Source organism: Anomalospiza imberbis, chromosome 4 (genome assembly GCF_031753505.1).
Source record: "Anomalospiza imberbis isolate Cuckoo-Finch-1a 21T00152 chromosome 4, ASM3175350v1, whole genome shotgun sequence".
In the NCBI taxonomy this organism is placed as follows: Eukaryota; Metazoa; Chordata; class Aves; order Passeriformes; family Viduidae; genus Anomalospiza; species Anomalospiza imberbis.
The window spans coordinates 24942209-24966951 of NC_089684.1; the positions used below are offsets into that span (position 1 = coordinate 24942209).

At 38.3% G+C, this 24743-nt stretch overlaps 1 protein-coding gene across 6 annotated transcripts in view; it reads right to left on the reverse strand.

Moving 5' to 3' along the window:
* Positions 1–24743, reverse strand: part of BMPR1B (bone morphogenetic protein receptor type 1B) — a 230949-nt gene that overhangs the window by 162448 nt on the left and 43758 nt on the right. For all 6 annotated transcript variants that reach the window (XM_068187541.1, XM_068187543.1, XM_068187542.1 and 3 more), the window contains one exon: positions 23571–23641. The gene's annotated coding sequence lies outside the window, so the exon portion shown is untranslated. The remainder of the gene's footprint in view (positions 1–23570; positions 23642–24743) is intronic.

The following is a 24743-nucleotide window of genomic DNA, read 5'->3' on the forward strand; positions in this document are numbered from 1 at the left end:
TCAGTTTAGAAGAATTGCTACCTTATAAACTAAAAGTGCAGTAAAAGACTTTCAGATCCATCTGTGAGCAGTCCATATGGACAGCATTTCAGACACTTCCCAGGTTTGAAGTGAGAAAATGGAACTGAGGAGCATCCTTCCCCATCCCACCTCCTGCCCATCACCCAACCCTCAAGCTCCTTGCCACCAGCAGAGCTGCCTCCATTACTGGAGCAGTTCAGAAGTAAGAATGAGCACCCACAATTGGAGGAAATGAGGCAAAAACTAATATTTGCCACCAAAAAAGTGGCTGCGAACCAGTACCCAGGAGCGGTATCCTCAGTATCTAAACAACTGCTGCGCAAGGAACCCTGTTCTCCTAATGTTCTAAATGTACTTTTCTTGCTGCTGCAAATTGTTATCAAGAAGCAAACAGAATTCTCCATGGAGCGCAGTATGATTCATACTAAGAAGAAAGGTTATAAAGAATTCTGTATTCTAAGGCAGAGAAAAAGGAAAACAAACAGATTCTTCTAATTGAAGACATACTAGCTTCCAATCCAATTCAACTTTTTTTCAGCTGCTCACAGTTCTATGATACATTTCTATCCAGTATGTTCAGGATGCCAGAATCAGAGTCATTGAGTGTAATAAAAAGCAGAAAAATGAACCTCAATATAGCTTATACCTACATCTTCTACCTGATTTCATTTTCAAGTTCTTATGCACTAGATGATGGTGTATTATAGAAAAATAAACAAACACTTTAGGCTGATTGAAGAACAGAATCACACCTTAAACAAAAATCAGTCCTGGCATTGACAAGAGAAGACAACATAAATGAACAGGAAGATGTAAATCTTTAGAGCCACAGAAATCTCTCTGCAAGGAACAACTAAAATAAGCCATTTGAAAACCTGCATGTGTGTGTTTACTGTATTTCCTAGGCCCTAGGCATCAGCAGTATATTAAGATACATGTCTTTTCTCAGCATATTCAGCATCTCAAAACACTTGATATCAGATACAAATTGTATGCACCGCCTCAACAGCAGTCAAGAGACAGACAGACAGGGGCCCAAGAACACCTGTTTAAAATGTATGGCCAGCTGACAGCTTTTAAATTACTGTGCTGCTACTTTTACCAAAAAATTACCAAAAATTGCTTCAAAGATGCAGCAAAAGTGTGCTGGAATGCATGTAAAGCCCCCAGCCACCTGAGTATCCAAGCCTGAATGTTTCTGGACCTGGGGTTGACTTCTGGTCCAGCCTATCATGACCTCAGAGCTAGGAATGGTTTGTGTAGCTTTCAAAGCATAAACCAACAATATTAATATTTAAATGGACACACACATAGCTCATTACAAAGCACCACACCATTAGCCTTCAGCTCAATGAGAGTCCCAAATCTTGACAGTGCACCATCTCGAGGAAGTCTTCCTGAACCTTTCCTTACTTTCTGTTCATGTAGCTATTACTGTGACATTCTTTTTGCTGCAAGTTTTATGCTCCATACCTGAGAAGAAAAATAAAATAACCCTTTGGGTGGTAAACATGAATCATACTTGCACTGGGACCAAGACTTTTTCCTGGATGGAGACGGAAGGAGAGAAAAACAGAAGCCTGGAGTTGTCCTGCCCTGTACAGCAAACAAAAATATTTGCTAATCCAGAAGCAGGTTCCACAAGTGCTACACATGCACAGACTCACTGGGGAGGGCAAGGGCATCTCTACAGGGGCATGCACCTGAAGCAAAAAATACCCTGGGCACATCTGATAGTGAGCAAGCTCAGCTTGAGCAAGCCTTCAAAAGCCTGTTGAGTGTAGGAGGTATTTTTAGCTTTCTCTACAAACTGAAGAGAGTAGTTCCCAAAGCTTGGAAATAGATTATTTAATTTTGTTTTATTTTTCCTGGCATTTTATTGCAAACACTCTTAAAGCTGTTTTCAGGTTAAGAAAAACAAGCGAAGGGAAAATGCACAGGTTAGAGTTCACTTTTCTTGAAATCCAGCCCAGATTTTCTAAGTGTTAATCTCTGGAGGAAAAGCAAACTAATTCTGTAAGAGTGGCTCTGATTTTGGGCCATACGACCTGTTTCTCACATCTCTCACAGATTTCATATAGTTCTCAACAATCTACTGTTTGCACAAAATCCCAGAAAGATTTTGTTCAATAAATGTAATAATTGCACCAAGCTTTCTTCTCTCTTAGTAAGCTTTCAAGAGCACATGCCAATAACAGCAGTCTTGAGAAACTGGCTACTGACCTAATGTGGTTACAGCAGCTGAAATGTTGTTTTGTTCAAACATGAACAAAACCAATATGTTAATAACCACTTAGAAAAGACAGTAACCAAAACTGTCTTTTTAAAAATATTTCAACTGGTGTCTTTCTTAATACTCAGTAAAGTTGTTCAAGTGTAAAACAGTGTCACCAGTGGCATTTTGTGAGCCCATGTATTTTGAAATACAGCCCATGTATTTTGATGTACAGGCTGTACATCACATCTCATTTCCCAAGTAATTTCTGTACATGCTTAGTACATCACAATCCCATGTGGTACTCTCCATTTAGTATTTAAACACTAAATGGAATAAGGTCTGTTTCTAGTTGACATTCATTATTATAATTTGCTTAGATTCACTGGTGGGGAAAAACAGAAGAAATATTTTCTTCTTTTTTCACTAACCTGCTTAAAATTCTGTAAAACCTACTTCTATTTGTTGCAACATTAGAACAGGTATTAGAGCAGATGCTTCAGGATGCTATACTGAGAAATCAGTTGCATACACAGGCAAAACCACAGAGGGCTTTAGTCCTTTTGGATACCTCTGGGTCCACAGTTCAGGCCATTTATGAAGATGTCCCTTTTAGCTCCTCCTGCATGGACCACCACTCTGGTCCTTACTCTCTATCTACCCCCAGCCTAGGAAAACACAGTGTTCAAAACCTAAGGCCCCTCAGCCTTTGAGCTCTGTTCTTCCCTTTAAAAACACATTTCCCTAATTTGAAGGCTGCTTTAGTTCCCAGCTCTGAAAAGCTTGGGACTAGTGGGGAAAAGCCCTTCAGTGTCTTTTGGCTGAGCAGCAGGTGTAACATGTCATGTGCCCCTCAGGTTATAATGTTGATGAGGGAACTTGCCAAAGCCCACTGTGTTTACACCTCTTTGGACTTCCTCTTTGTGAGGCAAAGCAAAGAGTGGTATCCATCCTCTGCTCCACTATCTCTGAAAGGACTCAGATTCTTAGGCTGCTGAAACCTCTGCTCTTTCTTCTTTACCTGCCCACAAAAAAAAAAAAAAAAAAAAAAAAAAAAAAAAAAAAACAACACAAAGAGGAAGACAATGACATGAGGGCTGATCTCTAAGTTGATCCTTGTGTGAAGACCTCTGACTTGCACTGAGAGTCTTCCCAGGTCAGTGGAGCACTTCTATAAGGAGTCATATCCATCTGAAACAATGGTAGGATCAGTGCAAGATGCATGGACATGAACACCTTGTTCAGCTGTATACCAGCTGCACACCAGCAACCTCACCCAAGTCAAAACAGAATAAGTGAGAGACAGAGACAATCTCTGGCCGAGATTGCCATGGCCTTAAACAATATGGCACAACAAGTGGTAAAAGGACTGCACAGTCTGACCCAGCCCTATGCTGGGACTTGACATCTTGTACAGAGATGAATTGAGTGTCGTGATGTACAGAGTAAATTGCAGGAGTTTCTGCCTTTCTGGGCAGGATTTCCTGGTAACCAGTGTGTGCTGGCACCAGACAGCACTGCTCCAACAAGTCTCCAACATGTGGCACACATTTGAAGGTGCTGGCCCATGAAGATGAAATGAACATCCTCAAACAAAAAAGTCTATAACTACATTTATATTTCATGCAAGAACTGCATAAGTCAAAGAATTTTAAATTTCTTAAAATGGCATGCTGCTATACAGTTTTCTATACAAGACGTATAAGCATGCAAACTCCTGCTCAACATGGAGATGAGTAAATATGACTCTTGCTAAAACAAAAGCAAGTTAATAATATTGACTTAAATTTCTTTTCAGATTAAGAAGAGAGGATAGTTCTATTTTAAGAGGGTTTTTTTCTAGACATCAAAAAGCACAGAAGACTTTAAGTAGACTTATTTTTACTTTCTAGTACACCTAAGGCCCTATCATTTCAATTAAAAATATTGTCACTCTAGTTCACTGCTATTATACCAGGTATATTCCCCCTCGATGATCCCTATCCTTCTTTTTTTTTTGGTGCCACACTTTATAGCCACACTGCAAAAATACAGCAGATGTAGAGAGTGGCCACTATGCACAAAGCCAGTACTGAATCAGCCTTGTGGACCCAATCTCCTGCACTGTGGTGCCTTTCTGAAAGGGAGCGTGCAGCTCAGCCTGCAATGTTGTGCTTGGATGCCATACAGGTCTCCAAAGGAAAAAAAAAAAAAACAACCCACCTTGTTTTCATTCCAGCCGTGTTTACATAAAGGCTCTAATGATCCCCACCAGCAGGTTATTTCTAACCCCTGGCCTCCTTCCCACCCCCATGTGTCCCTCTCCAGCCAGCCCCGTGGTAACAACCTGCCATTCTCCTCAGCAGCAGTGGTTAAACATCTGGCTGTAAATCGCCATTGCAACACGCTTCAAGCCATAACTATTTCTCCTAGCTGGAGAAGTAAGGCAGAAATGGTTAATTGCAGCTAAATTCAACTCTACCGCCATGGCAGTTTTCACTACAGCATCATCACTTGGCATCTAGGCAAAACCAGCCAACAACCTCCATCCTTAGCCAGAGTCATGTTTGTAGTGAATTAGCCAGTATTTATCTGACTGACTCTAACATAGGTCATTGAACTTCACCCAGCTTTTCCTCACAAAGCAGAGAGAAGTACAACCTGGCAGTCTGAGGTTACTGGCATACTTGCACATCACTCACAGCCCTGCAGAGAGAGCAAAGAATTGTGATTCCTAGGACCTCTTCAGGGCAGGGCCCATGGTTTAACTTTGTTTTTTAAAGAATCCCAAACAGTGCAGCAAGGAGGTCCTTGGACAGCTGCTCTAGGCAGCACTTCAGCAAAAATGATCAACAACAACAAAAAGCAAAACAATCCCTGTTTTCACATACCTTGTCACAACTCTGCTTATTAAGCCAGAAGAGCTAGAACTGCAGATTTAATCAACACAAAAAAGACTTCAGCCAGCTGACAAGATCTGCTGTGGCTTCTGCTCATTGCTCAGCATGTGCCACAGAGAGTGAGGAATCTCTTTCAAATACGACTTAAAACAATGTGCTTTAAACTTCTCAGTACACGTGATGACATGCTGAATAATAAGCCACATCATTCAGATGTTTTAAGCACTGTTTGTGTGCCTCACTGAAGCCCAAGGGAATTTCACCATGTGTCTTAAGGCCACTGCATGTGGCCCTTGACCCCTCAGGTGACAACTACACAGCACCTCCACGTCTGGGAGAAGAAAAGGAAAACTTCACATTCCATGTGCCTTTTGTAGCTTGGTTTTGTGAATTTTATGCATTATTAAAGTGCATTAAAGATAATAATTATTAATTATTATCATTAAGATAATGCACTTGACAGAAATTTAAACTCATGAAAATAAACACCTGATTTTCTAACTCAGACTTCGGAAAACAAATGCACTTCTTTCATGTCCTAGAATAGCAATCATGTGGGGTTTGGCATTGTGATTTTTTTGTTTGTTCACTTATTTTTTACAACTTTTTTTTCCCCATCCACAGATTTGAATTAGATGAAATCCACAAGGCTGTTTTTATTAAACTTTCTCCAGCAGCACTTAGAAAGCTGGCTGCCTCTTGTCCCTAAGCAGCTCATGTCAAACTCACTGGAAGCCTGGGATCCAGCTGCACAGGCAGAACATTTCTCATGAGCATCACGTTTTACAGGTAGATGCTACAGACATAAGCAAGTCCTGACCACTATCCAAGCCCAGCCTATGGGCCTACTCTTACCATGGCCCCACGTGTAAGTCTATTACTTAATATACTAAATATTCACACAGAAGACATTGGTAATTTGCTTTTAGATGAAAACATGGCTTTAGGAGGTATTTGTAACAGAAATCACCTTTCCAGGGCTTTTAACTTCACAGTAAGTTTATTTTTATGCTTCTAGTCCATTAACACAGTGCCAAGAAGCAATCTTGTGTTGCTTAATTTAAAAGCTATAAACTTTTCATCTGAAATTAATGTTTAAGATTATTAAGCTATGAAGAAATAATAGCTATATTTGCAAAATTCCAGAATTCTTGCATAGGAAACTGCCTGCTAAGTCACCTACACTTTCCTTCTAACCTGTCCTTGGTAAAAATTTTGGGCCACAGGCAGTTTATCTGGTTTTGGTGCAAACTGTCACATACATTTGATATTGTCCATTACATATTTGGTATTGTCTATGAACTTGCAACAAAAGTATCCTTCCAGAAAGAGCTGTAAATATTTCAGCCTTATTGAGGGAACAGAACTCATGCTAGGACATAAAACATCCCCTAATTTAGCTTTATGCACAAACACAAGAGCCATCTACTCCATACATCTATTTTACCTTTACTGAGTCTTTATGTTAACCTTTCCTGATAGGCAGTAATTTGTCACATGACACTGTTGGAAGGTTTTAGGATGAAATGTAAAAATAATCTCACACATTTTATGTTGCCTGTACGTTATAAACATATTAACTACTTTTCTGATATAGTTAGTCTATGACAACACACTTGCTCTCTATTATTTTTGGCTTGAATCACAGCATTACTTGTATCTGCTTCTTTTTTTAGTGCTTCTTAGGATCAAGAACTGAGGAGGAAAATAATTTCCCCAGCAGAAGCCTCCAGAATTGAAGAATGCCCTCAGAGTAAAAGCCTCAGCTTTTATGAGTCCTTCTTAAGTGTAAGTCTTGTGCTAAGGCAAGGGAAAGAGAGGGGTTAACTTGGCTACCACTTAGTTAAAAAGTTGACTCCAAAAATCAATTATCCCACTGGATATCCCATTTCCACTGTTCTTCTAGGGAAAGCAGGTGAGAGACTGAATGACTTAGCGTCCCCTCATGTCTGTTCTGAGCAACTGCTAGAAGGCAGCAAGAAGGAACACTTGAGAGGTCAGAACTTACGGTCTGATGTGCAGCAATTATGCCTGTGCAAATGAAGATGATTTATCATCACATTTGTTTTTCTTCCTTCATTATCATCCCTCAACTTACAGCACGCTTCAGCTCTGCTGGAGTCCAGCACAATTTCCTGCTAAGCTTTAACAGGAGGATGATGAGGCTATTAATGGACAGAAGGTGCAATGGTTACAAAAGCTACTGTGACTTGCACAGATGAAGCATGATAGTAGCCATCAACAACTTCTACTGTGGAAGATAAAGCCCTCTAGAAATATATAGAGATTCTCTGACTTTGTCATCCTTTTTGTTCCTTTTGTTTTACTCAATATCATTCAAATAAAACTTTTTATGTGTTCAAATCTAACGGGTAACATCTTCACAATCTTACACCAACATTTTGATATCAAAACTTTTTCTAGCTTTCTATAAAAATCTTGGATATTTATTGTGGAAAAGAAAGGAAAAATATAACATGCATATATCCTATGCCAAAGAGAATAAGTCTTATTTGGGCTTCATAGATTTAGGCAATAGTTCAAGAAGAGGTGATTGAAAAAGGCATTTCTGTGATGCTGCTAAAGACAGCAAGAAAAGTTCTTGAAAGGAATAAATCTGACAAAGTTACAGGATACCTACTGCATGTTTTAAATACTAAAAAATTTGGTAGGTTTTTTAATGCTCCCATACTCAATAAAGGCTCTACACTGAGACAGTTTTATAACATTTAATTCTGCACACCCTATCTGGTCTGTATTAGTATTTGCACAATAAGTTACTATGGGCTAACACAATCACTGAACCAAGTGCCTTATACTGCCCACGCCATATAAAAACTTTGGTTGGAACAAGAGCAAATGTGTGCAGAGTGCTTACTTTCTGTTTGCTTGAGATCTCTTTTGCTTCATTTGTAAATCTCTCCTTTCCTGACCATCAACATAACAGGAAAGTGAGATGAAGGCTGTACAAGCCTTCAAGAAGCTATCCAAAGGATCTTGTACTTTGCATGTCTGTCTCTCCCTAATACCTCACTGTACAGCAAGTCTGGCACCACCAGGGAGAAAATTAAGTGAGCTATTGCATTTTTTTCAGACCCTATAATTAGATGAGGAAGTCTTAAAAATGTTGAGAAGCAGATATCCTATGAAGGAAAGCAACAGAATGGATTTATGTTTGTTTTTTGGCCAAAACATCAACCCAAAAGCTGTTCTCATTTAAAAAAAAAAAAACAAACTTGACAACAAATTTTAGAATTTCACAAAAGAGAATATTAGCATAAGATCTTGTAGCTTTTGTTTCTATTTCTTGCATGTTTCACTACTGATTATCTTCTATATCACTTAACATCAAGTCAATCAAGTTCTGAATCCATCCCACAGGGTTTTTTGTTTGGGGTTTTCTTGACTGCTTGTGGGTTTTTTCCCCAGTTTTTCTTTTCCTCCCCTTCCTTGAAGGACGTCTGATTTTTAATTATACTCATTTGGACAGTTTGATGGCTTTCCAAGACAGAAGCAGTAGTCTGTGTCTCAGCATGGCACAGAAAAAGATTAACTACGTCTGACATTAAAGACCAACACAAGATTTCAAAACGCAGCTATGGATATACATGAAGAGCAGGATGAAGCACTGAAAGGAAGCAAGAAGATTTTCACTGGATTAAATGTCACTGTGGTGCAGGTCTATGCTGTATAATATGATAATGAACATTACACATACAAGGACACAGATTTAGAAGCTCTAAGAAACTTTCAGATTTAAAGAAACTCCAGTCTTGCTGTACAAATTTGTTACTTGACCACTGAGAACACTGAACAGAGCATTCTCTTCAAGGCCTACAGTTTAATTTTTGCTGTCTCTTGTAACTTTGATATGCAAGTTTCAAACTCTCAGCTCCAGTATTTTGTTGTACCCAAGCTCATACCTTTCCAATCTATTCTTTGAAATGATAGTTTGAAGACAGCACCCAGGCACTTCCTTTGAGAACTCCAGCTATTACAGCCATACTGCAATTATTCCTTATTTGTTGGCTGTGAAAGAAATAACCAAAACAAGAAAGCTACATCTATGTTAACCAAACCACTTACATGAAAACATGCAGCTATGTTTGGGAGCTCATTAGCAAAAAGCACAGACATACAGACATTCCCCTTCACAAAACCTCTTTCAGCAGCGTCAGATATAGAATACTTTCTGCGTTTGTCACCTTCCAGGTCTGAGTTTCCAGCACGCTTCTTGTTATATGCAATTAGCCCCATGCCAAGGTTTGGTACATTTCATAATAAATCCCTGACCACATTTGCTTCGGGCTTGGCAGCTCTGGAAAGGCTCTATTCATCAGAGCAGCAGTAAGCCACAGGACTCACCACACAGCTCACTCGCAGAATTCCAGCACGCTACACTTTTCAACAAGCCATCCCCTCCCTCCTCGTCTCAAACAGCCTGACATATGACTGTGATTAAGTAGGATATGAAAAAGCTCCAATCCATTTTTCTCTTTTTCATCTCTCTTTTCACCTCTTTTTCCTTCAGACAACACAGACACACATCTTTCCCCTCTCAGGAAAACCCTGCCTTCCCTCCCCAGGCTGCATGGTTGATAGGAATCCTTTTTTTTTTTTTTTTTTTTTTTCCCTCCATTGCCTGTATTTGAAACTGTAACCATCTATTACTTGCAGGAAGGCTGTGTCTCCTTCTCAGGTTTCTTCAGCTTTGGAGCATTACCCTCACAGCAGCACATGAGGCTGGCTCTCAGCTGGGAACACTCTCCGTGAGGCACCTGAGAAGAACAGAACAGCAGCAAGAGCAACCACTGGAAATTGGGCGATCTGTTGATGAGCAATGCAAATGAAAACCCCTCACATTTCCAACATTCAGTCAGCTACAATGACAAAGAGGGAGCTGGGAGAGGCCCTGTGGAAGGATGCATGCCACAGGAGTATGAGTGGGGAAACTTATCTCCATCATGCACAGACTGGAATCCTCTCTTCACTGCGCTGCAGAACAACCTTGCTGGTAGCACTGGGATAACCCATTTCCCCAAAAACCCTCTCAGAAGAAAACAGAACCCTGGATAAAGAAGCTCCATCATTCTTAGTAGCAATGTTATAACTAGGCCTGAAATAAGCTTTTCTTTTATCTAAGAAAGGGTGAAAAACTTCTGATAATTCAGAATTATCTCATCTTTCATAGAAGGGCACCCAAACTGTTAAGGGATACTCTCAAAGCTTTATTTTTCTCAGCAATTCTTGTCCTTTCTTAAGGAACTGCCACAGGAATAAGTGTGACACAGCTAAGCTGCAAAACCTCCATTGTACATTTCTGACAGGCGAAAGATGGACAAAATGACATTTAAAGGGCATAAAGTAAGCTCCAAAAAAAGCTGCATCTCAAGGATTACAGTCAGGAACCAAGACACAGCATGGAAAAGGTCATGTTGTAGTAACAGGCCAGGTTTTCTGCAGGTCTGATTTCTCCTGAGGTCCCTCCTTTCAAGATCCATCCTCTCCAGAGAACTCTCCCTCTGCCAGAAGTCTATTCACTCCAAAGCCTGAATACAAATTACAACACCCCCTTTTAACACAAAACATTAAAGGCATGCCACAGGTAACTATACCCGATGGCAAAACCTAATGAGAAACTAAAAGAGAAATTACACCAGGAGTTTATCTAATCCTATCTTTTCCTTGTTAACCTACCCTTTACCTTGCCAAAACACTAAACCAAACATGCAGCCTAATTTTATGTCATTCCCTTGCTTGCCTGGAGCTGCTGAATACCAGAATTTACAGTGAGATATCCTCACAATTCTTTTTCTTAATTCATCTTTTACTGAATCCAATACTCTAAAAACAGTACAGTAACTGCCTATGGCATAATGAAGTCAGAAAATACTCATCAAACTGCATCAGCCCCAGAATGTATTTGACTCATCTAAAGACAAGTCAAACTTACCTGAGACTTTTACAGTTAAGTAGCTTGTGCTTAATGTAATTTTCAAGAGCTGAGCCCACCTTCTGCTTGAGGAGTGCCTGTGTATGCAATCCCAGCCCCACTTCCTCCAATGAGGACACAGTTTCATTCACGGGTTTTGGAGAAGCTGATCATGCAGCATCACACTGTGTTTCCAAGGTTCCTATTTACCTCAACACATAGCACTGCTGTAACAGGATCAAAAGCTGAGATAGCTGAAATATTATTTAATAAAATACTATGCTAAATTTACACTTTACCTTGAAAGATCCTTCAGGAGTTCTTACAAAGTTCTCTCACGACCATTTCATGACTGTGTACACACAGCCCTGGGATGGAAGAGCACTTAAGCATCCCCAAAAGCCCTTTGCAAGTACAGAGGTATGTATATGAAGTTCTACCAAGTCACTAAAGTTATCCAGCACACATGGGCCATTCCTTTATTAATAAAAGGGAGAAAAACTGGAATCAGAGTTTCTGCAACTTGCTCTTCTCACCAACCATTAGTCTTGCTTCTAAGTTTACAAAACCTTTCACAGACAGCAGAGAAGTGTAGATGTTTAACGTGAGTACAAATGGTACCAGCCCTACTCAGAAGCAAAAGAAAGTCCAATCCATCTGTTTTTACAAATGCATACACTTAACTTTAATCTAAGCACTATTTACAAAAATGCATGCAGACATAAAAGAGCATAATAAATTAATAGCTCACAGGAGGCAATGATGACTAATGACAGATCTTACTCTCCTTTCCAAAGCCCCAGCCCAAGGGAGCACAGCAGATAAAACTACCAAAGTTGACTTTCTGTGTTTCTGTTAAGCCAAAACTTTGGTCTATTCTGAACTGTCTGTGTGATGTTTCCCAGCTGGGAGACATAAGTTTTCCTAAACAATTCAGGGCTTAAACGCGACCTTAACACCGCCATCTTCTTTCATACAGACAAGGGATATGCTTGTTAGTTTACATGGGGTTTATCTTATTCATCAAATTCTGCTGCCTGAGCACTGATATTGCCTACTTGTGGCCGTACTGTCAACAGACCCTGCAAGAACCTCTCCAGTAATCCAACTCCTGCCCATGGACAGCAGTCAGTAAAACTGTAAGAAAGCAATTGTGCAAAACCATTCTAAGGCAATTACTGCATGATTGAAATGGTCCCACCAACACAAATATGTGCTATAAATCCTTTTAAATCTGCATACTTGCCCTGCATTTCTTTGATGAAAATTGTCACCAGTGGCTGTTGGGTGCTGCCAAATTGCTACATATTAGCAATGCATTACCTGAGTCAGAGCTGCAAGCTGAGAGTCAAAACAAGATGATGCTCTGAAATTCCTGACACTTCTGCAGCTGCATGCAAATGTCAGCTCCTGGCAGATTGTTTTCAGTATATTTATTGACATAAACAGTATAGATAGAGTGTTATAAAATCGAGAAGTGAAAATGTCATTTCTGCTTTAACCTAGAAAAACCCAACTGACATTCAACTGAGCTCTTCACATCCCACATCTCGTGTTGCAGGGATCACTTACAGAAATCTGCATAGGCTTTTCTATTCCCTTTATCCTGGACTGTAATGTGATTATACATGGAATAGCAGCATGTGTGCACATGCACTTGTGATTGAAACAACCTCCTCTCACAATTTTCTTTTTTCCTCCCCTAAATTACCTTTTCCAACACATTTCTCAGGTGATCATCCCATTTCTTAGAACTGAACTGTGCATTTTTATTACCCTGCATTCCTCTTTAACAAACTTTTAAGAATTATTGTCTACCAAAAGCCCACATGTTGACCAAACTTTGGAAATATTAACAAATAACTAAAAGGACACAAGTCTTCACCCTTTGTTGATAAGATTTCCCCATGTGAAATACTAGTGCTCTATCATCTGCTCTGATGGTGCAGCTCCACAAGCATTTACTCCAGTAAGGCCATGACTCCCTGTCCAACAGGAAGTTTTGTGGCATTTCTGTCATTTACCTTGCTCATATTCCCGAGACAGGTTCACCATGGCACCAGTTGTGCTGATGAAGAGGAGAAGTATCATGCCTGAATAAATCCCTCTTATATAATTCTATCTTAATAGCGTGAATCCTGTTTATGAGAAATGTTTACGTCATGGTAAGGAAAACCACAAGTTTTGTGTGAGAGGGCAGACTGGGGGAAGGGAGAGGAGAAAACATCCTGTCATGGAAAATTCTCCCTCAGTATAAGGGGAAAAAAATCTCCACAAATTATACCCTGGCAAATACTAGCTTCCAGAAAATAATCTCATTTACTTCAGTAAAATTCAAATATTGAATATAAATTATTTATTAATATACAGTATTAATAATTGTAGTATGTTGTTCAATGAGATGGTAACTGCAGCTTCTGGATGTTCAGTACCTAAGAAAGCAGTGAAATCTCGTGACAAAAAAAAAAAAAAAGCAAACCATCAACAGGTATCAAACCATTCTGGTGACATAAATACATTTTAATTTTTTTTAAAGTAATTTTATCTAGGTAGATTTTATGCCAGATCAGGTATCATCCGTCTTCCTGCAGCTGGTACAAGGCAGCTACAAATACATCGTGTGCTCTGCCAGGCTGACAAATACATGAGCAAGTTCTCACATCCGACCTGGTTCAAATCCACAGGGCTTGGCTGGGCGGCAGGGCACAGATGCAGTGACAAGTATTGATAAGCACGGCCTCATAAGGTAACAGGCACTTCTGGACTCTCCAGAACACCCAGGGCTCAGGCACCAATACCTGGGATCAACACAGTGACTTCCTCAACTTATTTTTTACTTATTTAAATGTATGTAAATGAACAATGTTTCTAATAATTACTGAAAATAAAATTTAAAAAAATCTTACCACACACAATCAAAATATTTTGGCAAATTTTAAAGTCTTAGATCTGTTGAGAAGCTTTCAATTCACTTCACTGGGGTATGGATTGGGCCTTTTATCTCCTACCTGCAGCTGATTCAGCTCTAGCTTAGACTGACAAAATCCTGCCAACTTTACCATGTCACTTCATAATAAACTGGGCTTCTTTTTAACTGAACCTAACTGAAAGACTGAGCTTGTGATGGCTGCTTGCAATTACATTTTCATTTCCCTTAGTTGACTATGCACATAAGTGCTGTAAATCTCTTTAATTTTAAATGAGGTCTTCCCTTTGGCTGCCAAAATTACCCTTGAAGTAGGCATCATGTTTGAAGTATTGAAGGATCCTTTTTTTTTTTTATCTTTTGGACTCAGATCAGTCTCAAACAAATTCATTGCTCACCTATCTCAGATGACATTTTAATTGTAGCTTTTAACTACACATACACTAATGGAGGAAAACTGGGTATAAAGTTCTTAGAGTGCACATTCAGATGGAGGGCCCTTACTGTGAATTTGGTTTGCACCACTGAACTTTATATTACTGTGATACCTATAAATATATTTAAATGCAACTAGGAAAAAAAAGTGCCTCTAAATTAAACTTTCTGGATGTCAGAGGAATTTTTTAAACTTTATTTACAGAATATTAGCATTTAAAACTGAAATGTAATTTCATAATTTGTGGAGTTATGCAAAAGATTTCCTAAGTCTCTATATCTTCCACTGCTTTTTGTTTAGTTTTATTTGCATTCTTTAAAAAATTCCCACTCTGTGTGTGTGTGCATGCATATATATATATATATATATATGTATATATATATGCCCAGAGCTAGAAAATGTCAAGGGTCTACCTGGTGCTTTTATTTACTTATTTTGCTTTCAGGCATCAAAAAAATTCTTTTTCTCAAGTCAATACTTATACCCTCATAATAGGAGTTCTTTGGGTGGTGCTTATATGCAAAGCCTCGCTGACAATATTTACATCTGTAAAAACATTTTAAAAGTACAGAAGGATGCAAAAAAGGCATGCAAAGAAGGAAAGTGGAAGTCTCACAATTCACATCTATATGAAACAGAAAAAAGGAATGCCTCCTTGCTGCCCTGAGGCTCTTTCCACACAGTACCACATTTGCTAAGGTCCTTTCTTTTCTTTTGTAACACTAGGGTTCAGTGCAATTCTTCACATGTGTATAAATGCCAGAGATGTATGTGGAATAACAGTATTCAAAGGTTTCATGTGTTTGTTGGTGTTTTAGATATGTATACTTTAAAATCAAAAATAACATTGCTGGGGAAACCTTGAGACTGAAATCGGTTTCTTTCAACTTATTTTCTCAAAGTGACACTTTCTGTTGTTGCAGCTTTGCAATATTAATTGCTTAGCTTTTTTTTTTCAGGTGAATGATATTTATAACAAATATAACTAGCTCAATGCAGCTGAAAGCCATTAAAGTAAAAAAAAGTAGGAATCAACCATTCCATCTGCTTTTCATAACAAAGGGATACAAAGACCATATTGAACATTCATTCCCGTTTCTCTAAACCGATATTCCCAAAAGAAAAGCCCAACACCCAACCTCAAAATGTGCAACATGTCTTAGAGGCATAAAAAAAGGAAATAAAAATTAAATAGGAAAACACTCACTGCAAATACTGTACAGAAAATTAAATATGTAAATAAAGTATTAGAGCATTAAGAATTACAGGAAACAAACATATTTACTCAACTTTAGTAACTGCTTGAAATCAAATACCAATTTGAAGATGAAGCCATTTGAGGATTTTCATGTCTAAGTATCAAAAAATATCTTTGTCAGATGGAAGTGTCAAAACAGTGCATACACATTAAAAGGTTCTCAGAAGAGCGCTGTGTCTTACATATTGCTGTAAAAAACTGAAAGGCAGCACTTTTTAATGACTAAAACTACAAAAACACATTCCTAGCATACAACTATGCAAACTGAAAGAAAAAACATACAGTAACATATTAGGGGAGGATGCAACCAGTGGTGCTCAAGCACCCACCACCATCAGTAGGATGCCTTTTCTGCTGGCCTTGGCTGGACATAAATGGGGACATACCACACGTAACCCCTTGCTGCACAGTTTTCCATCTTCATAGGCAAATCTTGAAACCTGCACTCAACAATTGAAAAAACACATTTTCTGATGGGAAATGTAAATATGAAGGCATACCTATTGGAGCAGAAAGCAGTGAGAGCAATGCCTTGTACATTGACCACAGAGAAAGACTTGGAATTATAGTTTTAGACTGTGCTGGAAACTTGATGACCAGTATTAAAACAATGCAGAAGACATGCACAAAGTGAGTTCATGCAGAAATCTGACAAAACTACTCACAACAATTCCTTTCCTGAAGCCACCAACATCTCATCAGGGCAATATTTCTTTACTTAAGTTAGAGATCTGATTTTTCACTGAAGATATGAGTCTGGTCTATTTAGCAAAATCAATAATCACATGATGTTAAAAACTTACCTAGGATTCTATGAAAAGTTCTAACTGCATTTTAAGATATTCTGTAAAGCCTAAAACCTCCTTAAATCTCTGTGACTTCTCTAGACTGAAGGACAAAAATAAATATTCTAGCTACTTACTTCTTAACAAAATACTCACATATACTTTATATTAGAAATTTTATTGCCAGAATTTGCCAGAAAGATCTGGAACCTATAAGAACCATTTACTACAATCTTTTTTGTAATTCACATCACTTTGACTTCCCAACCATACCATCCTACTTTGCACAGGGCTTGAAATTTTAAAAGCTTATAAGAAGTTATAGTCCTAAGCCCTACTACCTTTATTGAAAAATTGGTGCTTGGATTTTGAAGACTTTTTGAAAATCCAGAAATAGCGACTTATATATTAACTCCAGCAGCATTATGCTTCAGATGCAGTTAAACAGCTTGCAGAAGCAAGACAACCTGAACCTAAAACATGATACATTGCCTGATGAAGGATTAGTTTTGTGATCCTAACAAGTTAGGATGGGAAATGTAAAAAATCTGGTTGCTACCTTGCTGTATATAAAAGTCTTATAAAAAGTTTAGAAAAAGCTTTAAATCCACTCTATATAAACTAAATGTCTCCCCATCCCCCCCAAGTTGATACTTGTGTCAAAACCAGAACACCAAAGCACTGCTTAGAAAGAGGCAAATACAGATTTATTTAAACACCACCTTAAAGAAGCAAAGCAGGCTACAACTCACCTTTGATAGCACATTACAGCCTTCTAAAGGTGTTTGTTTAATCTCTCTAGTCAAAGAAGCAAAACGACTAACTAGTCTTTGTGAGCTTAGTGCAATAAAGCTTTCTACTCTCAGGAAGTCCAGGGTTTCTGAGAGCAGTTTTCCACCCATAAATTCTACTATTATTATTCCCACTATTTTACAGAAATTATAACATTGTATCATGCATTGTGTAAGGCCCAAGGACTGTGGGGCACTTCTCTGATTGTCAAGTATTAAAAAAAAAAAAAAAATAAAAAAAAAAAAATCAGAGAACTGGTGAGAGCCATGACATATGTGATTTTGCTCATTAACTGCTGAGAACTTCACCATTTCTAAACACCTTTTTAAGGACTTTTATACAAGTTAATGTTACAATCTGAATTTTAACATATTTGTATCGGGTGCCACATCCCCATGGCATATTCATACCCTGTGAGAAGTCACTTCTTCAAGCTCCTGAAGGGGTATCTCTGTCTCTTCAGAATGAACAATCCATTGAGTTTTAGGATGATTTTTTTTTTAATCCCCTTCTATATTCAGTGTCAAGACCACTCCTTCCTCTAGCAGCATATGAAACAAGCATGATTTTAGTCTTCATTTCTCAAGGCTGAACAACTGAGGTTTTTCCTGGAATTTAAATTAAATTAATGACTAATGCCACCATAAACAAAACAACTCTTCCACCCCCCAGCTCTTTGGTATTACTCTTTAAGGACAGTCATAAAGCTGCAAAGAAAGAGACAGAACACTCAATGGCTTTTAAACAAACGCTACCACATTTTAAACATGTGCATGTTTGCCAAAGCTCTAAGCCTCTATTGCTCAAACCACTTGTGGTTTCTCAGCACTTCTTTTTTGAATGATTGTGTCTTTATAAAATAAACATGTTTGAGACTAAATTACTTGTGTGTCTGTTGGGAATAATTATAAAATTAGCTTGTTCTAATTTACACTTGCGGGTTTTAAAAACATAGCCAAATAGCATAGTGAGTCTCCTGGTGAAACCAAAGCCTGGCATGTCAAACATGGTTTAAATCACACACATGGACTTTGATTTTCTCAGTACAGCAGTCTGATCTCTACAGCAGGCTTAGTCCTTTAGTTTTGACTTCTAATTCTCCAAATAAGTATTCCTTTTGTAGGTCTCCAGAGACACTAATTCAGCATGCCAATGGTTGTGCAATATATAACACAAGTAATTCAACTCCAGGCACAGAGCTATGACTTTCAAAATGTACTATCTCCACGTGTGGTTTCAGTAGTTTGCAATATGCTGTTCATAGAAGAGCTTCGGTTGCTGAATATCTCAGTGTCCCAAACACAATGGACAGATGTGCTGCAGCTCCAACCACATTACCTAGGAATGTATTTGAGGTACAATTAATTCTATTCAGGAGAGCAACATGGGATATATTTTAGCTGTGTTCCTCAGTCCCACTGATTTCAGTGATTTAAATTATGTTTTTCCAGGAAGAGAAATTACCACATAATCACAATGCTTCTATTGTACTATCCCGGCACAACACGTTACACTTTTGTGCATTAGGTAGTCACAGCAGCAGATAACTTCCAGGGAGATGCAATGACCAACCTATTTCCAGAGTGTTTTCTTCTATTCTACTAGACAACACTGGTTGATGCAGTCAGTATTTTGATACTAACATGCCAGGATTCAGTTCAAATAGTCTCAGTCAGCAACTGGCAACTCTGGAAAATTAAAATCTTATTCAACTTCCTCCTCCTTTACTCTGGACTTGCCACACAACACCTTTTCAATAGTGGATTTACAAGATGTACATTTGTGATGAAAATTATTCATTTCATTTAATGCCATAGGTTTGTTTTCACTATCAGTGGCTAGAACTTCTATTTGGCATCCCACAGTTTGCCTTTTTATCCAAGGCCAGGGGAGACGTAAATTGTACTTTCTGTACCAAGATAAGATGGGTTTAGTTTCTGTGTTTACATCCTGCTTTTTATCCCTCAAGGCTGCAAAGGTTACATTACCCTGGCCTTGCCAGCACTGTTTAACCTTATTTTCATCTTTTCATAAATATCTGAGTAAGCCTTTTTAATCACATCATAACTAACCAGCAGGTTTTCCATGAAGAGTCTGTAGTGTCAGACTTGTTCCACATTTCTCAAGCACTGAAAATTCTCCTTCCTCTACATTAAGACACTTTTGATTAGTTTTTTCTACCTCTTCTCCCTCTGCAATATATTTATATCTCAACAGAATCTTACTCCCAGTCTGACCCAAACTTCAGTCCAGCTAGGTAGAGTAGTAAATCATACCATCAACCTCTTCACTCCTTTTTCCACCCCTACTAAAAAAAAAAAAAGCTTCCTGCACATCTTCCTGCCTTCCACAACACTTGCTGCATCCCCAGGTTGAGAATACCTGTACTTGCCCTTATTATACACACGTGTATTGACACATCTCCAAATACATATATGCCTATATATGAATACATGTATATTTATTTACAGAATATTTATATATGTATATGTGTCTATGGAACAAATCCATATATGTGTATATTGTCATGCACATTTAGGTGGCTGTGGCAGGGTGCAAAGCACTGCATTCTACACTGCCACTTTTTAACATCCTCCACAGCACATTTTTCCCAGTGCATTCTCAGGGGTCGATTCTTTCTCTAACCCAATAAAAAAGTCAATAGTATACATTGTATTTAACAGCCTGAACCACACATGGGGTATTTTACCAGCGTGGTTTCCAAGTGCACTTGAGTTTACCTTCTGGCTATTCTGAAGAATGAGTAACTCGTTCCACTCCATTCAGCAACATCCACTCCTCACCCAGCCTCCCTCCTTTGGACTGATCACCTTTTAGAAACAAAAGAAAATGAGCCACTATGTGAGAGAGAGGTGCATTCCCCAGCATTAAGTTTTTAGTCACCTTCTCAAGCTGAAAATGGCTTACTGGTAATCTAGAACAAACTATTTTGTTAGTATATGAAACAGGAAAGGTAACAAAATGTCCCCTTGCATAATTTTCTGCATAAATCAGCCTTGCCCTTTTGATATATATTCAAAATTATAACATGCACCTATAAACTGAATCATGAGAACAGTAACTGAAAGATAGTTCCCAGAGGCAAAATATCACTTCACCGCCTCTGTGACTCCACTTGCAGCTTTATACACCACTGAAAACAAAAATATCACTCAATTCTCCTCCTTCAATCGAAGAAAAACAATAAATCTTTCCTACTGTAGTGGCTGGCTGTTTCAGAGGCCTAGCTTCGTATGTGGATAATTAGATTACAATCAATTAGTGGAAATATCCAAAATAAACAAGTCAAGACAACATCCAACTTCCTGGAAAGTTAAGGTGCATCAGCAAACCAAACATTTCAGCAGTATTAAAGCTCAGTTCTTATTTAGGAAAACAGCAACGCTACTTTACTCGCTTCATTTACAATATAACACTTATTCCTGCACTTTGTTTCCAAAAACATCACCAAGAAGGTCAAGCTCCTTTGAGGCAAATATTATTTCTGAGGACAGCATTTGCTTTCTGACACAGTTCTCTCTTCAGGGAGAAGACTGACCAGAACATGTGTGTGTTTGATCATAAACCAGAGAAGTACGAAGAGTGCAGCTCCCCCAAGGGATCTTGATTTAAGGGTAAGGGAATAAAGAATTAGGAAGAAATGGGGAGGATTGTTGGCTTGAACTTGAACTACGTTCTGGTGAAAAAAAAATTATACTGGTTAGCATAACTGGGAGAGATGATGTAGGAAAAGTTGAAGGGCAGTTTCTGGCCTTCCACTCCCAAGGCCCTTAGTTTTCCCAGCCTGAGCTGGAAGCCTGCTGGCATGTTTTTAAGCAGGCTTTTAAAGCATTCATCCTACTCTCACACCCAATTTGCAGACATGAACTATCTGTGTATATAATACAGAGGTGTATCCTCTAGAAAATAAAGCTAAATTAATACTCAAGGGCATTGCTTTTGGAGCAGACTGCAGGTAGGAGCAGGGAACAGCTAATATTATTTTTCTTCATGAAGCCTGCAGCCACTGCAGAAGTATTTAAGCTGAAGTAGTAATTACAATATGGGGAAGCATCACAACTTAACAACTACAACTAATTTTCCATGGCACTGTTAGCTGATCCTGCCTCTATACCTCAAATTCCTCCCATAGCTACACCAGTTCACACAGCCAGAAACTGAATCTGTCACTGATTATGTTTGGGAATTTCTGTCGTTAAATGCAATCCTTAAATCCTGCTGGATACTGGTAAATTTAAGTGTGAACTCCAAGCTCTTCCACACCCACAAAGTAACAAAAAGAAAGCAAAGTGCTGCTGCTTTGTTTGTGCAGTCATGAGAAGAACACAAAATAGAGAAAGAGAACACTAAATAGAGAAAGAATAATTTATTTGTTCTCTAAAAAGAGAATACTAATATATATATATTAGCCTATATATATATAAAAAATATACACATATATATCTGAGCAAAGCTTAATGGATGTATAATAAGCATGGAGCAGCCTCTGAGAAGCAATAACTTCTGCTCAAGGTTCAGAAAATACAAGAGTACACTGTTTCACCAGAGAACTGTGCTTTATCCCAGCAACTGATTCTCACCAGGATGGGAAGAAAAGAATTTGACTGTAACCAGCAAGTTAACACTGTGTGTACTATTAAATATTTAAGTTTATGTGTTTTTTAAAATTTATTTATTACTTTACATGAGTTCCCTAGTGTAGGAAAGAAGGGGGGGAAAAAAGAAAGGAAAAAAGAAATCATACTCAATTAGATTCTAACACAGTAAATTCTCATTTCCTTGAACATGGGTTTTCCCAGAATGAGATTAAACTCAGGCCATATTAATTTATCAGTAAATTATTATTAATACATTTTCATGTATGTTAGCATAGCAATTTTTCACCATGCATCTTTATCAATTTAATACTTTGCTTCACTAGGAGTCTACAAGTTCTTCAATAAATGTATCACTTCATCACTTCAGATGTATCACATCACTTCCTTTTCTCATGAAGGGAGAAAATTTTTTTCTCCCTTTGTAATTGATTGAGACTTCTTCTAGCAACAGTTTAACCTGTGAGATTATACATGCTGAGTAAATTTAAAAATCACAGAATGTGAGTTGTCTTTTCCTCTTTTCCAAACTATTCAACTTTCAAGAAGTAGACTTATGCTGTGCTGTTCCTGTTAGCCTAAACATCAACGTACAACTGGAGCCTTCATTCTACCATCCTGTTAAATTCATTGCTGACCAAATCAAAAGTGGATCTACAGATGCAGTCACTGAATAGGCAGTGATTGTCTTGGTTAAAGCACATTATCACCTTCAATGAGAGACTGCAGCCTCTGTCACAGGACAAATTAGAAATGACCATATATGAATTCCAGCCCCTGTGAACAGAATTGAGCCACACTTCTGCTCTCTACCTGCATTGCTTGAAGGTCACATGGATGGTCAATCTGTTGCATGCATGGTCACTGCTAAACCAGACCGACCCCACAATTAGCAGTTGTCACATCAAACTCACCCCCGCGTCTCAAAATTTGCCAAATAGAAATAAGGAAAGACAGTCCTATGTAGATTTCTGCATCAAAAACTGTAATTAAGAGTTCAACACTAAGCTGCATGCTCTACTTCTAAATGTTTCTTGCAGGCTGTAATTCAACACACAAATCTACAAAAGGTCAGACCTTTCAATACAAAGTGAAGAAACAGTCATTGACGATATGTTTGTCCATTAGGCATGTCCCTAGGAAGACCTCCAGAGTTCTGTCCCCTTCTCTGTCTCGTACTTCTGACAAGCACGATAATTATTTGCTGCTTAATTTTGAAGCTGTTATCTCAAAATAGATCTCAAGGTCCTTCTATTCTCACATCAACCTTGGCACTATCACACGACAATACAGAGCAGTGAAGGTAGCAGCAGGCAAGCCTACACACTGCCTTTGACAAGTGGCACAGAGAAAACTCTGCTGGTTTTAAGACCCCTTGCTGAGTTTGTGGAGGCAAGATGGAGTAAAATTAGGCGGGCCAGTTCAGTGGCACATGGAAAATACCACAAGTACCAGCAGTAGAACAAATTGCTATCCACTTTGTCATGCTGATCTACAGGTACCTGTTTAACTTCAGAGCCTTTACTGATACCTTTGGTAGAGTTACACATTCCATTCCCAATACAAGTTACATTATCACACATTGCACTTACTACAAAGCACAAAAGTTGAGAAAAATAGCCCAAAATAAACAAACCCTCCATCGACAAACTTTCTTTGAGCTCATAATAATGAACAGTGTCTTATCCTTATCAACAGATGCTGTCTTACCTTTATCAAGAAAAGCTGAAATGTCCCTTTCTCCTATTCAGCTCTCAGGAACAAAAGAAATGAACTCCACCCTGCAGACAAAGAACATTTTTTTACTGATTAGTGATATTCTGAAAAAAGATTTAAATAATTACAAAATAATACAGACCTTCCAATTCTTGTATGATACTCAGGCAAAAATATGATGCTATCTGGAAAAACACCCACTGATGGCACATAAGTAGTTATGTATTTATTACCTTATTTTAAGAAGTAACATGCAAATGTCCTTATGAACTGCAGCTCACTGATGGCAAAACATTCAACAATACTGCTTTACAAGGAAAATACACTTTTATATATTAGGTCTACTTCTAAAATGGCAATATTTCAACCCACTACACAATCTTCAACTACAGTTTCATTTTCCTTTTCATCTTAGAGGCCCCAGAAGAATGAGATTATATGATACACATGACTAAAAATAATTCTGGAACCCCTAATAATTTGCATATCTTCTAAAATAAGGATCAACACTCCTCCTTGTTGTAACAAATGCACAAACTCAAGCCCTTCCATGGAAGTAGGATGGGATTTTTATGGCAACAGAAGCTAGAAGTCTTAGGATAAGAGCAAGAGTCTCATAAGCAGTAGAGAAACTGAGATTCATTTATTCTGCAGTATAACCATAAAAGCTTTACTGAAGTCCTTCAGTCAGCTGCAGAGGACTGAAGACAAGGCTAGAAAATTAATCATAGAGGCTAGAAGCAAAAGAGAAAAAAGATCGAACAGCTGCAGAAGGACAACAATGAAGGCTGCTGTTGAACAAGCATATTAAAGCTTATGTTGCAAGGAAAAGAAATACCATGTATTGAACAGAAGGCACAAGAGTAAAGAGGGAAGGAGAAAAGGAAGACCAGAGCCTCATTGTATTTGCTCTTTAATTAACTACTCAATTATTACTCTAGAATGTGGAGCAGAAATTATTCGTTTAGACAGCTTCCCAAAAAATTTACAATCATAGAATCATTTAGGTTGGTAAAAGACCTTTAAGATCATTAAGTCCAACCATAAATGTCACTGCTTATCTTATCTGAAGTAGTTTTACATATATCAACAACAATTCAAGAGTTACATAATGGTTCAAGCTCATTCCTCTCCCAAACAGTGGCCAAATACTTATCATTTCATTCA